This window comes from Danio rerio, chromosome 15 (assembly GCF_052040795.2).
Source record: "Danio rerio strain M-AB ecotype USA chromosome 15, GRCz13ab, whole genome shotgun sequence".
NCBI classification, from domain to species: domain Eukaryota; kingdom Metazoa; phylum Chordata; class Actinopteri; order Cypriniformes; family Danionidae; genus Danio; species Danio rerio.
The window spans coordinates 16,530,296-16,545,495 of NC_141035.1; the positions used below are offsets into that span (position 1 = coordinate 16,530,296).

The window sequence follows — 15,200 nt, forward strand, 5'->3', positions numbered from 1 at the left end:
TTATTAGCCCCCCTGTTTATTTTTTCCCCAATTTCTGTTTAACAGAGGGAAGATTTTTTTCCAACACATTTCTAAACATAATAGTTTTAATAAATCATTTCTATTAACTGATTTATTTTATCTTTGCCATGATGACAGTAAATAATATTTTCCTAAATATTTTTCAAGACATTTCTATGCAGCTTACAGTAACATTTAAAGGCTTAAGTAGGTTAATAAGGCTAACTAGGCAGGTTAGGGTAATTAGGCAATGGTTTGTTCTGTAGACTATAGGAAAAAAATGCTTAAAGGGGCTAATAATTTTGTCCTTAAAATAGCTTTTCATTAATTCATTTTCTTGTCGGCTTAGTCCCCTAATCCAGCAAGTTTTTACGCAGCGGATGCCCTTCCAGCCACAACCCATCTCTGGGAAACATTCTCACACACACTCAAACACTACAGACAATTTAGCCTACCTAATTCACCTGTACCACATGTCTTTGGACTGTGGGGGAAAACGGACCACTAGGAGCAAACCCACGCGAAGGCAGGGAGAACGTGCAAACTCCACACAGAAACGACAACTGAGCCGAGGTTCGAACCAGCGACCCAGCGACCTTCTTGCTGTTAGGCGACAGCACTACCTACTGCGCTACTGCCTCGCCCTAAAATAGCTTTTAAAAAATTCAAAACTGTTTTTATTGTAGCTAAAATAAAACAAATAAGACCTCACATACTGTAAAAATTTCCTTGCTCTGTTAAACATCATTTGGGAAATATTAAAAATAAATAAATAAATAAAAGGGGGTTTAATAATTCTGACTTACACTGTACACCACCTGTGCTCTTACTACAGGATGTAACTTAAAACAAATAGCACATTTTGATGATGGAGAAAAGTACAATAAACGTTTGTTAAAAGTAATTTACTGGTTCGACATCTCTAAATACTTCAGGTCACAGTTACTGTAGGCCAGTGGTCACCTACCCATTTATAGTTGTAGATCTTTATCCCTCTCCTATAGATCCCAAAAATGACAGAAGGACAAGAAATGTATCAGGAATAATGTATCTCTCTTTTTGGGTGGGTTGTGTCATTTGTCATTTTATGCAACCCCTAAACCCAAACAACCCCCGCCCAAGCTGGCGGGTTTTAGAAAATGACCTTCCATGCAATGTGTGACACAGCTCTAAGTGAAGTGAAATATCCCGCTTAGGCTTAAATCTAAAAGTGCGCTGTGTTCAAAACTTTTGATTTATCTATAAGAGTCGAAACAGAGTGGTTAAAATGAATTAACGCGATAACGAGTCTTTAGCTGTGCCGGTATGATGTCGATACAGAATTCAAGCCCCGCCGATTTGTTGCGCTCGTTGACCCTGGAAAATTGAAACCCCTGGCCCCGCCCACAAACACTGTAGAAAGAAAAAGAGGAATACAGACACTGTAGCTGATCCTGGTTGAATCAAGTCGCGTAGACGCTGTGCTCTGAAGTGTGAGGGAAAGTTGGTGTTATTTTCTCTATCCAAACATGAGGCTGTGAAGAGTCAGTGGTTGAAGTTTATTTTTGCAAAAATACCCCAGTATTAGCATCTTGTCATTTTCAGATGAGTGCTTCAGCAATCTACATGCTTACAATGGGGGATTTGTTGGCCGTTTGTTAAAGGAAGGATCAGAAAAGACTATTGATGCATGGGACTTTGTCAGAGCTTGACAGGAACTTTATAGTACATAGTTCATGGACCAGTTTCTTCATTCCTCTATTTCAATTGTGTAAGTAAGTGCGATTTAAATGGTCACTTTTGTTTTCTCTAGCTTGCAAATTATGTATTTAATTGTGTTTTGTTACTTGTAACCGCTCCACAAGGCTTGTAGTGTATCTGGTTAACGCTTTATATTCTCATATCGTGTGTAAAACCACGCTGAAAACGCATTGCGTGACGCTTTGTTTAAGGATTTAAATGCATTTGTGATCCTCTGCTGTTTGTCATTGCTATGGCTACCATCAGCTGTTCCTACACACATATATTGCTACTGTGTGTATTAATACTAAATGTGTGTCATGGTTAAGAACAGAGCAATATGCTGATGTTAAACTGCATTGCTTTAATGCACTCCTGCATGAGCCTTGTATTATGTAACTTTTGTAACGATTGCAACCAATTAGTGCCACTCTGATTGGCTGAAGCAGCATGTTATCATAACACAACTACACCCCTCATCTTCCTTTAAGCTTCGAATGACTCGGCATCAGGTTTGAAGTGAAAATTAAGTACACCTTCATACATTTTCAGTTATTATCTGCTGCTAAGACAATCCAATTAAGCCATAGGAAAATTATGTGGAACAGTATTCCACCTACTGTATTCCTGAAATGATTTTACAGTTTACTTTTAGATCGGGAACTCTGACACTGGAACAATGGAACAACATTATGGGGATTCATCAGATGACAAATCACACTAAAGTCTAAAGCTGCAGAGGGAGCACTAATACAACCCCAAAACAGAAAAAAGTTAGGAAAATATAGTAAAAAAAAAAAGGAGTGATTTCTAAATTTACTTTGACTTGTATTTCATTGCAGACAATATGAACACAAATTATTTATGTTTTGTCTGGTCAACTTTAATTCATTTGTATATAGGCATCCTTTCCTGTCATTCAGACCTGCAACACATTCCAAAAAAAAGTTGGGACAGGAGCAATTTAGGGCTAGTAATCTGGTAAATTGATTAAATAATTATGTGATTTGAAACAGGTGAAGTCAACCGGTGATTGTTATTATGATTTGGTAGAAAAGCAGGATCCAGGAAAGATCTAGTTCTTTAGGTGCAAAGATGGGTTGTGGATCCCAAGTTTGCCAACAAATAAATAAGAAAATTGTTGATAAGTTTAAAAACAATGTTCCTAAAAGAATCCGGAGGAATTTCAGTGTGTAAAGAACAAGGATGCAAGCCTAAGCTGAACTATCGGGATCTCCGATCCCTCAGGCAGCACTGCATCAACAATTGTCATCATCATGAGTGACAAATGAAAGTGAGAGCAAAGAAATGCCAGTTACAAATGCCACTTAAAACTGTACTGTGCCAAAACGACGCCCTTGACTTCACTGGACTCTGAGATATCTGGAATGGACCATGACACAATGGAAATGTGTACTGTGGTCAGATTTCAGATATTTTTCGGGAGAAATGGATGCCGTGTTCTCTGGGCCAAAGAAGCAAAGGATCGCCAAGACTGTTACCAGCAACAAGTCCAAAAGCCAGGTTCTGTCATGGTATAAGGTTGTGTCAGTGCCTTTTGCAAATGTTACTTGAACTTCTGTGATGGCACGATTAATGCTGAAAAGTAGATAAAGATTTTGGAGCTCAATATGCTGCCTTTACGAAGACAACTTTTCCATGGATGCCCACGCCCATTTCAACAATACAATGTAAAACCACATTCGGCACACATTACAAAGTACTGGCTGTGGAGGAAAAGGATAGAGGTACTTGACTGGCCTGTCTGCAGTCCTGATCTGTCTCCAATAGAGAATGTGTGGTGCATTTTAAAGCCCAAAATGTGACAACGAAGACCCTGTACTGCTGCTCATCTTACGACACTGAAACACTTAATCATTTAATGTCTTCTGTGCCTAAACGTCTTTTAAGTGTTGTGAAAAGGAATGGCAACATTGCTAGTGGTGGAATGTGTTGCAAGAACCAAAATAGGAATGTTTTTATTTTGAAAAACAAAACAAAAATAAATAAATAAATAAAAATCATAAGGAACATGTTTGTTGTATTGTCTGCAATAAAATACAAGTCAAAGTATATGATATATGGTAGTAGTTTTCCAGACTCCATCATATGTTACATTAAAAAAGTTTTTTTTTTTTTTTTTTGTCTATTCCAGTCTGTTTAATTCAATTTTGGAACAGTAAAGACATTTTCAAACATACAGACAGCTGCAGCATACGCACATAAACAAAATTTTTACCACCATTCGGAATATGTTTGCATGGCTTAGCAATGTACAGAAAACAATGTAGAGGAGCTGAAGAGCAGATTCAGGGCCAGGCAACAAAGTTTCAATTCACACGCTCAAGTTCACAAGTGTTGACATGCTCAAGTTCACAGTGACTCAGTTAGCCACACAGTATTCTTGTCTGACTGGTAAGACTGAAAATGATGCATGACCATGCAGTAAGCGTGCTGCCATTCAGCATTTACACATAATGTTAGTCCACACAAACACTTGAAAATGTGCACTTATTATTTAACATTGACATTAATGGCCCCCTCAATTTAAGATCCATTAAAATGCAAACTGTTATTTAATACAAATACCTAGAAATGTTCAAACAAGACCAAATTATGACTTTTACATAAGAAATCTTTAAACATTTTCTTAGCACTTTTTATCTTTCCTTGTGGTTCCTAAAATGTCAAACCTCTAAATTAAAAAAAAAACTCTTTCAAAGGTAACAATCTTATTGATGATCATCAAATAAAAAATGAAGACAAACAGAACATAAAACTTTATTTAAAAATGTTGAAAATTATATCATGTTTCTCTAAATCCCTTTTTTATAATGCTTTTAAGTTTCTAATTTCCTTAGTATTTCAGACTGCCTAGAAGAGCTTGAAGCTGCCACTGAAATGTCTCCAGTTACTGGACATAAACTTGGTTCCCTGAGAATGGAACAACACATTACAAATGAGAAAATCATTTACCTCAATAATGCTGATGTCTGATTGAATCACTCTAGCGCTTTGCAATAGCCAATGGTGTCCCAGCACTCGTCAGAATGGCAAGCTCAGCCACTATAAAGGCAAGGTTGGGTGCCAAATTACCTCTGAATCTTTCGACTAAGCAAACGGTGAGGCTCTGACAGAGTTTTTTGTTTACACAGCAGTTTCTTGCAGGAAGCTCGTTATTAAAGGATGTTCCCTTTTGAACAGCCCCAAACTTGTCATGGTTTTGACCTGAGTCAATGCCTATTTCCTGCGTTTGGGCCAGTGGCTTGACAGTGCATCCTCCTCCAAGCAGGCCACTGTTAATGAGAATTAGAGACTGGTTGAATCACTTCCAAATCATTTCCGCCTTATGGGGATGCAGTCTCCACTCTTCAATATGCAAGGTACTGTAGTGGTTTCTTGGTTTTTCTCTTACTGAATCAAACTCAGTCTGGAGGTTATGAATATCAGAAGAATATACTTTATTGTCGACAACAAAGGAGAACTTTCAGGAGATCCCCAGTAGCATCTCTGTCTAAAAATTCTGTCTCACTCATGTTCTGGCCTGCTTAAATAACCTTTTACATCCGTTGTTTTCCTTTGTTCTCCATATATTACACAAGATCCCTCCTAGTTTAACCCCTGACCCCAAATTCCACTTCTGACATCTGTTTTCTGAGACACCTCAGGCTTTTTTACCACTCTCTTTTCATTCCTTTTTTTATGACCCTTAGTTGTTTCCTCAGGCCATTTCCCCTTTCCAACTCTTCATAACACTTTAATTGTTTTAATGGTATGCAAGTCTACAAGCAGATTATACACATATAATTTGAATATATAGATTAACTTCACACTTTAAAAAGTATAAAATCCACTCCATATAATCCCTCCTCTTAAGACTTTAAGTCTTAATATTCTTGTTTTTTGGCCCATAGTGCAACTCCATGATCTAGCCCTTAGCCCTACTACCTAATGACAAATATATGTCACAGTATTATTACAAATGACCAAATCATGTTATTCCACTTTGGAATAGAATCAAACCAAACCTCTGTTTCCTTTTTTGACGAGGACACAGTAAAAGACTTGATTCTATTTTGTTGATATCATAAAAAGTAGTATTTTAAGCATACAAGTGGTTATCTATTTGCTTCTGGTGGTCATGATTATTTAACATACAGTAAAAAATAAAACTAAAACACTAAAATAAAAATAAAAATACACAATCTCCCAAGATATGGTCACAACATAATAATCTAACACCCACAAAACATAATCAGTAGAGTACGTTGATCTTCAGCCCAGATACTTTGCGTATCGTAGAGAGCCGCCATTTTGGGGTAGAGGTTGACTAGCACTTACACCCAAGGCATGGATCCTCTTCATCATCCTCTTCTTTATCTGAACTATCCAAATTTTTAGCACTAGTTCATCTTTTTGACCCTAAATCTGGCACATACTTGCGAGCATTTTTTGTTTCGTTCTGGCCTTAACTGGTACCCAGTTGATGGCATCCCCCTTGGCAATGTTGGCATAAGGTCCTTTTCTCCTAACTTCCCTCCACTTTCTCCAAAGCACCTCAGATATACTCGATCACCAGATTAATCTCCTGCTTCTGCTCCTTTCTGGTTTCCTGTATAGATATCACTTTGCACATAGCAATTAGTTTCTTCATAAAAGACCAAACTTCTTTTCAATGCATTAGAAATGTTCTCCAAACATTCCAAACGGTTATATGCGAAGTTATATGCGAGATTACATGCAAGGGTCGACCCAATAGTATTTCATGCAATGTTAGTTGCTTGTTTCTGTCAGTTTTCATGCAATCACTTATTAATGCAAAAGCTATATTATTTTAACACATCTTGTTAAAGTAGGCCTTGATGAATCATCTTTAGCTCTTTCAATCATTCCTTACAATTATGTGTAATTGCTCAATTTTCTTGATTTCCAATACTTTATTAATTCATTTATTTATCTATTCACTGAATCACATATCCACTTATTTATCTACTTAATTACCTTTATTGACTTTAATTGACTTTAATTACTCTAATTTATTTATAACAGCAGACACATTATTTGAACTTTCTTCAGAGGTTATTCCAAATCTGAGACTTCTCTTGTCTTAAATGTAATAACTGTTCCTTCTTCCCTGCTCTGCTGATGGAATTACCTTCACTCATCTACCTCAACTGTCATGCCCAAAAGCTTGTATCTCTTGCCCTAAGCTAATTTTATCATTTCACAACATCCACAATCAAGTTCTTGTATATCCCCTTAGGCCTATTGCTGATCTTTTACTCACATTCTACTTTGCACAGATGTCACATGTGTACAACAATTCAGTAATCACTGCATTTAAAATGGATAATTTTTTCTAATCATTTTGCTTGCTGCTTAATTTTCCTTACCACTTCACCCTTGATTTAAACCATGTACATCTCAAATGCCAATCTATTGAAATGCTGTTGCCTCAACAATCTGTACTTTGTATGTAATACATAAATCTTATTTGTCTTTTCGTTCACCTCTAATGCAACATATATTATTCATGGAGACCAATATGTTGTTTAATTTGCACATAATCTAATTAAGGTTGTGACTCCATACTATTGTTAGACCTGCTACCCTATTTTCTTTAATGAAAAATCAACTTTTTATTTATCATCTTTTAACAGTTATTATTGCATCTAGATTAGATACAGAATCTTGTTAACACTAAACCTGTAACGGGGAGACTGACACGGAGGGATCCATTTTGCAGTATTTATTAAGTCACACTTAAACATCAACACCTCGCACGGTTGTGCGAACATACAACATACAACTCAACGATGATTAGCAGATAACAGAGGCAGAGTGATTACCAGGCTTGAGTCAAGGGCAGGCAGCGTGGTTCAGAGTCCGTAATACAGGCTTTAGTCAGGGGCAGGCAGCGAGAATCAGAGTCCGTGTAATCAGGCTTTAGGTCAAGGGCAGGCAGAAGACAGAGCAGAGTCGAGGAACGGGCTGAAGTGGTAAACGGGAGATCAGGCAGGATAGAACGCTCAGAAATGCTGGCCGGGGCTAAACAAGACTTCGCAATGGAGTGTGTGTGTGAGCTGCTTATATGTGGTACGTGGGTCATTAGTGAGATGGAGAACAGGTGTGCTGGGATCTGAGTGAGAAGGATGACGTAATGATTAGAAGTCCGGAGATGGTGACCTCTGCTGGTCAGCGAGGGGAATGACTGGGACCGAGTCGGTGACAGAGCCCCCCCCCAACGAACGGCTCCTGAAGTGAGGCAATTCTCGACGCCGGGGTCTTCCACGGGGGCGAGGGGCCGGCATCTCCGGATGTTGTGAGTGGAACTCTTCCAGTAGTGTGGTGTCGAGGATGTCCTTGCGGTTAATCCAAGATCTCTCCTCCGGACCGTACCCCTCCCAATCAACGAGATATTGGAGTTGACCGCCCCGGCGTCTGGATCTCAGGATCTCGTGGATCTGGTAAGCCTCTTCGCCATCGATCATGAGAGGCGGGGGACCCTGTTCACCGGCTGCCACCTCCCTATCCATCTCGGCTGGACCAGCAGCAGGCTCGAGCAGAGAGACATGGAAAGTTGGGGAAATACGAAAATGATTAGGGAGTGTCAGTCTGAACGAAACAGGAGATATTTGTCTTTCTATCTGGAAAGGACCCACGTACCTGGGACTGAGTTTCTTGCAGGGCAGCTTGAGGCGTAAGTCGCGGGTGGAAAGCCATACCCATTGTCCTGGGGAATACATGGGACCAGGACGTCGGTGTCGATCGGCTTGTTCCTTGAAACGCCTTATGGCGTGAGAGAGGTGAGTATGAGCTGCGTTCCAGACCTCTTCGCAGTTTTTAAACCAGGTATCCACCGCAGGGAGTTCAGAGGTCTCGCCGGACCAGGGAAAGAGCGGAGGTTGGAAGCCCAGCACGCATTGAAATGGGGTTAATCCAGTAGATGCTTTTCTGAGGGAGTTCTGAGCATATTCTGCCCACATCAAAAATTTGGCCCATTCGTTCTGGGTCGAGTGACGATACGTGCGGAGGAATCGACCGATCTCTTGGTTCAAGCGCTCTGTCTGCCCGTTGGATTGGGGATGATAGCCGGATGTTAGGCTGACGTTGATTTGGAGATTTTTGAAGAATGCTGACCAGAGTCGGGATGTAAACTGGGGACCTCTATCCGATACGATGTCTTCGGGGAGACCATAGTACCGAAACACACACTCGCAGAGTAACTCAGCCGTTTCCATGGCTGTGGGCAGTTTGGAAATGGGAATAAGGCGGCAGGATTTCGAAAATCGGTCCACTACTGTGAGGATGGTGGTTTTGCCCTGAGATATGGGTAAATCGGTGATGAAATCTATAGCGATGTGTGACCAAGGACGATGTGGCACCTCCAGGGGTTGGAGTAATCCATCTGGACGGTGACGGGAGTGTTTGGACATCTGACAGGGTGAGCATTTGTTAATGAAGTTGATTACATCCTTGTGTATGGAGGACCACCAGTAGCGGGATTGAATCATTTGCACAGTGGCTGTGCTGCCTGGGTGACCGGAACTGGGGTGGTCATGTACCTCGGAGATGAGTCTTTCTCGAAGCGACGAGGGAACAAAGATTTTATTCTCCGGACAGGGCTGCTGAGAAGGATTACTTTCGGCGGCTTGGAGGATCTCCTGATCTATATCCCACTGGATGGGAGCGACAATTAGAGGACTTTTGATTATGGGCTCGTCAGGGATTTCAGAGGTCTCATCGTCTGAGAGGCGGGACAGAGCATCTGCTTTGATGTTTTTCGAACCAGGGATATAGGTGACTTGGAAGTCAAATCGTGTGAAAAACAGCGCCCATCTTGCCTGTCTAGGATTCAGACGTTTACAAGACCGGATGTATTTTAGGTTCTTGTGATCAGTGATGACGATGAAAGGGTGTTTTGCGCCCTCAAGCCAGTGTCTCCATTCCTCTAGCGCAGCTTTCATGGCGAGGAGTTCTCGGTTTCCCACATCGTAGTTCCGTTCAGCGGAGTTAAGCTTGCGAGAATAGAAGGCACAGGGATGGAGCTTCTTATTCACTAGGGATCGCTGGGACAGGATGGCTCCAATTCCAGTGTTTGACGCGTCAATTTCGACGACAAAGGGTTGTTCGGGATCAGGATGACGCAGAATGGGTGCACTGGAGAAGCGAGTCTTTAGCTGGGTGAATGCTCGGACAGCGTCAGGGTTCCATTTAAGGCGAGCATTGTTGGCTTTGACCATGGCGGTCAGTGGGGCAGCGACTGAACTGAAGTTCCGTATGAAGCGCCTGTAGAAGTTAGCAAAGCCCAGGAATCGTTGTAGTTGCCTGATGGTTTCGGGTTGCGGCCATTGTGTCACAGAGTCAACCTTTTGCTGGTCCATGGCCATGCCTTCTGGACTGATAATGTAGCCAAGGAATGAGATGCAGGTCTGGTGGAATTCGCACTTGGAGCTTTTTGCATACAGCTGGTTTTTAATGAGACGTTTGAGCACTGCCCGAACGTGCTGGATATGCTCAGATAGCGAATTGGAATAGACCAGGATGTCGTCAATATATACTATAACCCAATTGTTGAGCATGTCTCTAAATATCTCATTTACAAATGCCTGGAACACGGAAGGACTGTTTGCTAGGCCGAAGGGCATAACGAGATATTCATAGTGGCCGTCAATTGTAGAGAACCCGGTTTTCCACTCGTCTCCCTGTCGTATGCGGATGAGGTTATAGGCACTACGGAGGTCCAACTTAGTGAAATACTGGGCGGATCGGAGTTGTTCAAGGGCGGCAGGAACCAATGGTAATGGGTAGCGGTATTTGACTGTGATCTCATTCAATCCTCGGTAATCGATGCAAGGGCGTAAGCTGCCATCCTTCTTCTTGACGAAGAAAAACCCTGCTGAAGCGGGAGAAGTAGATGGTCGAATAAATCCTTTTTCTAGCTCCTCAGAGATGTACTTCTTCATAGCCTCAGTTTCAGGTTGTGAGAGAGGGAATATGCGACCACGAGGGGGCGTGGTGCCGGGTAGCAGCTCAATGGCACAGTCATTATCACGATGAGGAGGGAGCTTAGTAGCCTTCTGCTTATTGAATGCTTCAATTAGATCGTGATAAGCATCAGGAACATGATGGAGTTCAGAGTCTTCGGTCTTGTTGATTGTGTTGATCTGGATAGGGGAAACAGGATGCAGACATTGGGTAAAGCATTGATTGCTCCATTTTATGATCTCACCAGTTCTCCAAGAGACTTGAGGGTCATGCTGTTGTAGCCATGGTAACCCGAGAATCACAGAGTGTTTAGGGGAGTTGATGGCAAGAAGGGAAATTTCTTCTTCATGAAGAGAGCCTGTTTGAAGCAAGACTGGCAGGGTCTGGAATTTTATACGTCCTTCTCCCAAAGGGCGCCCATCTACAGCAGTGATGGCTATGGAGGAATCACAGGAGGTTAGAGGAATGGAGTGAGTGGTGGCAAACGTGTAATCGATAAAGTTACCAGCGGCTCCTGAATCGATCATGGCCATAGTCTCAATCTCGTTTCCATCATTTCTCAAAGTGACAGGCAGATTCACAACATTATTAGTGGTAGTGAACATAGTGGTTGCACTCACCGAGAGGGTTTTAGGGAGAGGCTTGTTGGGACATAAAACCTTCGTATGACCTGGAAGTCCGCAGTAAATGCACAAGTGATTTCTTCTCCGTCGTTCTCGCTCTTCTGGGTTCAGACGGGTTCTACCCAATTGCATGGGTTCAGCGGAGGTTTCAGGGGATACAGGACTGGAAGCAATTGAGCAGAGCGGATTGCGAGTGCGGAGGAGAGTGTCTAACCTTATGGAAAGCTCGATTAGTTGATCCAGAGTTTTCCCATCGTCACGACATGCCATCTCTCGCTGCAATTCTGGCTTTAGAGCCCTTCTGTAGAGCGTGACGAGCGGATCATCAGCCCAGCCAGTTTGCGCTGCCAAGGTGCGGAACTGCAGAGCGAACTCAGCTGCGGAGCGATCTCCCTGCTGGATACACAATAGCTCCTCGCCAGCGTTACGACCACCCTCCGGATGATCGAACACAGTGCAGAAACGTTTGAGAAAGTCATTAAACGAGGGAAATATCGGGGTACTGTCTGGCCAAACTGCAGTAGCCCAGTCTAGCGCTTTCCCAGTGAGCAGTGAGCACACAAAAGCAATTTTCCCGTTCTCGTCCTTAAATAGATGGGGTTGTTGGGCGATAAACAGTTTGCATTGCAATAGAAAGCCTTTACATTTTGCTGGGTTACCTGAGAACTTGTCAGGAAAAGCCAATCGAACTCCGGAAGTCATCGGGGGTTGTGCAACAACAAGTGGACTTGGAGGGTAGTTGGCGGTGGGTTGCGCAGTGGCAGCAGCTTGCAGGTTTTGGAGGGATTTCACCAGTTCATCTGTTAACTGAGTTAGGTGTGTTAGTTGTTGTTGGTGTGTTGACAATACCTGAGCTTGTGTGGTGACTTCGTGAGACAAAACCTGGATGGCTGCGGGATCCGTGTTGGGCGAAGTCTTCTGTAACGGGGAGACTGACACGGAGGGATCCATTTTGCAGTATTTATTAAGTCACACTTAAACATCAACACCTCGCACGGTTGTGCGAACATACAACATACAACTCAACGATGATTAGCAGATAACAGAGGCAGAGTGATTACCAGGCTTGAGTCAAGGGCAGGCAGCGTGGTTCAGAGTCCGTAATACAGGCTTTAGTCAGGGGCAGGCAGCGAGAATCAGAGTCCGTGTAATCAGGCTTTAGGTCAAGGGCAGGCAGAAGACAGAGCAGAGTCGAGGAACGGGCTGAAGTGGTAAACGGGAGATCAGGCAGGATAGAACGCTCAGAAATGCTGGCCGGGGCTAAACAAGACTTCGCAATGGAGTGTGTGTGTGAGCTGCTTATATGTGGTACGTGGGTCATTAGTGAGATGGAGAACAGGTGTGCTGGGATCTGAGTGAGAAGGATGACGTAATGGTTAGAAGTCCGGAGATGGTGACCTCTGCTGGTCAGCGAGGGGAATGACTGGGACCGAGTCGGTGACAAAACCCGTCATCCCTAAAAAGTTTTATTTATGTCTTTTACTTAGCTTGAGCTAGATGTATCTGCAGATAACTAAATCCTACACATTACAATATCCATCACGAAATATTCAAAATCCTTTTATGCATTCTAATGTATGTATAACAGCCTATTTACTTTAAGTGTAACCAAGTGTTTACCCTCTTCTGATAATTAACTGAACAGAAATCAATTACTTTAACATATTTGGCATCCAAACTAACAAATTTAAGTACAGTGCGTGTTAGGAACCTCAGCTAATAAATTCTCTATCACTGACTGTGCTTAAATCATAAATTTTACATCTACTTTTGTCTGTTTTGACTAATGCCATCATCAAAAATTAAATTTTAATCAAATTAAAATAAAATCCATTTTATTAGTCACCTACACAATCACAACCGAATTGAAATTGACTTTAATTAGAAATGCCATAACATATCTAAGTGTTTCTCCTATTGCTATATTCTCAAAACTTTCAATAGTGCCTATTCCAGCATAGCAGACCATAATCTGATTTAATTTGAATTAATCCTCCCTATGCTGGTTAATTTTGTCTACCTCTATGTCCTGACTGATAACCATTATTAAAATTTGACACTTACCTAAATAATTTCTTATTTCTGAGCCATTTCTTATTTTGCATTTTATATTATTACCATTTTTCACTTTTCAGCCTTTTCAGCTCCTAATTCCTTCCTGCTTTCAAATCACACTATTTGTACATACATTTTTTGTTGTAATTTTCTACAAGTTGACTGAAAAATCACTGGATTTCTTCATAGGTTCCTCTCTATCTGATCTGATTATTCATCTTTAGTCCTTAATCTTTTTTGCTTTTAATTATTCCTTCACATATGTAAAACAACATGTTTTCTGTTTTTTATTTGTTTAAACACTTTTCTCTTTCGATTATTCTTTTAGTACATTTAGAATTTTTACTTTCTGTCCTATTCTGTAGTGCGAGTTCATTTCAATTTTTTAAGTTTCATTCTCTTCTTTAAGTATAAATCACTTTTCTGGGTTTTAATATGTTCGATTCTTTTCTCTCAAATCTTGATTTACATTACTCAAAATAAGATTATGCTACGATATTCCCATAATTTTTACTTACAATTTTTACTTAAGCATTTTCCATTAAAATGTCTAATCCAAATTATTTTTTGTGTTATAAAAGCTGTCTCTTTTTCTTTTATTAGTCACCACCATGCATTGTACTTTATCCTTCTGTGTTCATGAATCTCTATACATAGACCTATGAAAATGATCCAAAATTATTGAACATTCATCATAATTTATCATTTCAACATTACACATTTAAAGTTTCATTGTACATAATCATCTAAGACTTTTCTTACAGTTTACATGATACTTTTCTTTTTATCAAATTGACAGGAGTCTGATTTGATACAAGAATGAGTAGCTACACTTTTGCTCTTATTTTGCCCTCTGAGTGGTCACATTGTACTCAGTTTGGACTATAGGTCGACTGCTTTGAGATGGACTGCCAGACTCCCCCTACTCACACCCTAAGAAGACAACTGGTTCATAGATTGGTGCAGTCTTTTCTGTGGTGTCCAGGGCCACAGCTTCCCCCTCTCTCTTAGTGCTGGCTTCTTTTCTTTCATTGAGCTGTTGTAAAGTTCTGGTAGAGCGCTTTTTCTCTTTGATCACACTGCAAAAAATGCTTTTTCCTACTTAGATTTTTTGTCTTGTTTCTAGTCCAAATATCTGAAAATTCCTAAATTAAGAAGAATTTTCTAGACAAGAAAAACATATTTTTTTGTTTTGAGAAATAATATGCCAATAATAAGTGAGTTTTTCCTTAAAACAAGCAAAATAATCTGCCAATGGTGTAAGCAAAATAATCTTATGTCAAAAGAAAAAGCAAGATTATTTTGCTTCCCCCATTGGCAGATTATTTTGCTTGTTTTAAGGAAAAACTCACTTATTATTGGCATATTATTTCTCAAAACGAGACAATAAGTTTTGCTTGTCTAGAAAATGCCTCTTGATATAAGAAATTTTAGATATTTAGACTAGAAACAAGACAAAAAATCTAAGCAAGAAAAGCATTTTTTGCAGTGCAGTTCATCATTAGCTTGTTTGCCTCTTTTTAGAGTCTCTGAACATAAGTAGCCTTTCCAGTCCTCAGTAATTCCTGGGCATGCAGTGTCTGCCTCACTGCTTTCACAAATGTCCACAGCCAACAGTTTGTCCATTGTGTTTTTCAAACACCTTTTCCATTTACCAGTTCACTCAGAGATGTCTGGTAGGTAAGAGACCACAGTCCATCCCTATGTCCTTTTAAGTAATATATGGAATTTAGCTCATGACCTATAAAAGTTTTTTCCTCTTTCCCATTTTTTCTCCATCAAATGAAGACTCCTTCCATCTATTTTCATCCCCTT

The 15,200-nt window shown here is 40.7% G+C and overlaps 1 protein-coding gene across 2 annotated transcripts in view; it reads right to left on the reverse strand.

The window, feature by feature from the left end:
- The window catches only part of si:ch211-116o3.5, a 135,890-nt gene that overhangs the window by 78,171 nt on the left and 42,519 nt on the right, over positions 1 to 15,200 (reverse strand). The window lies entirely within an intron of this gene.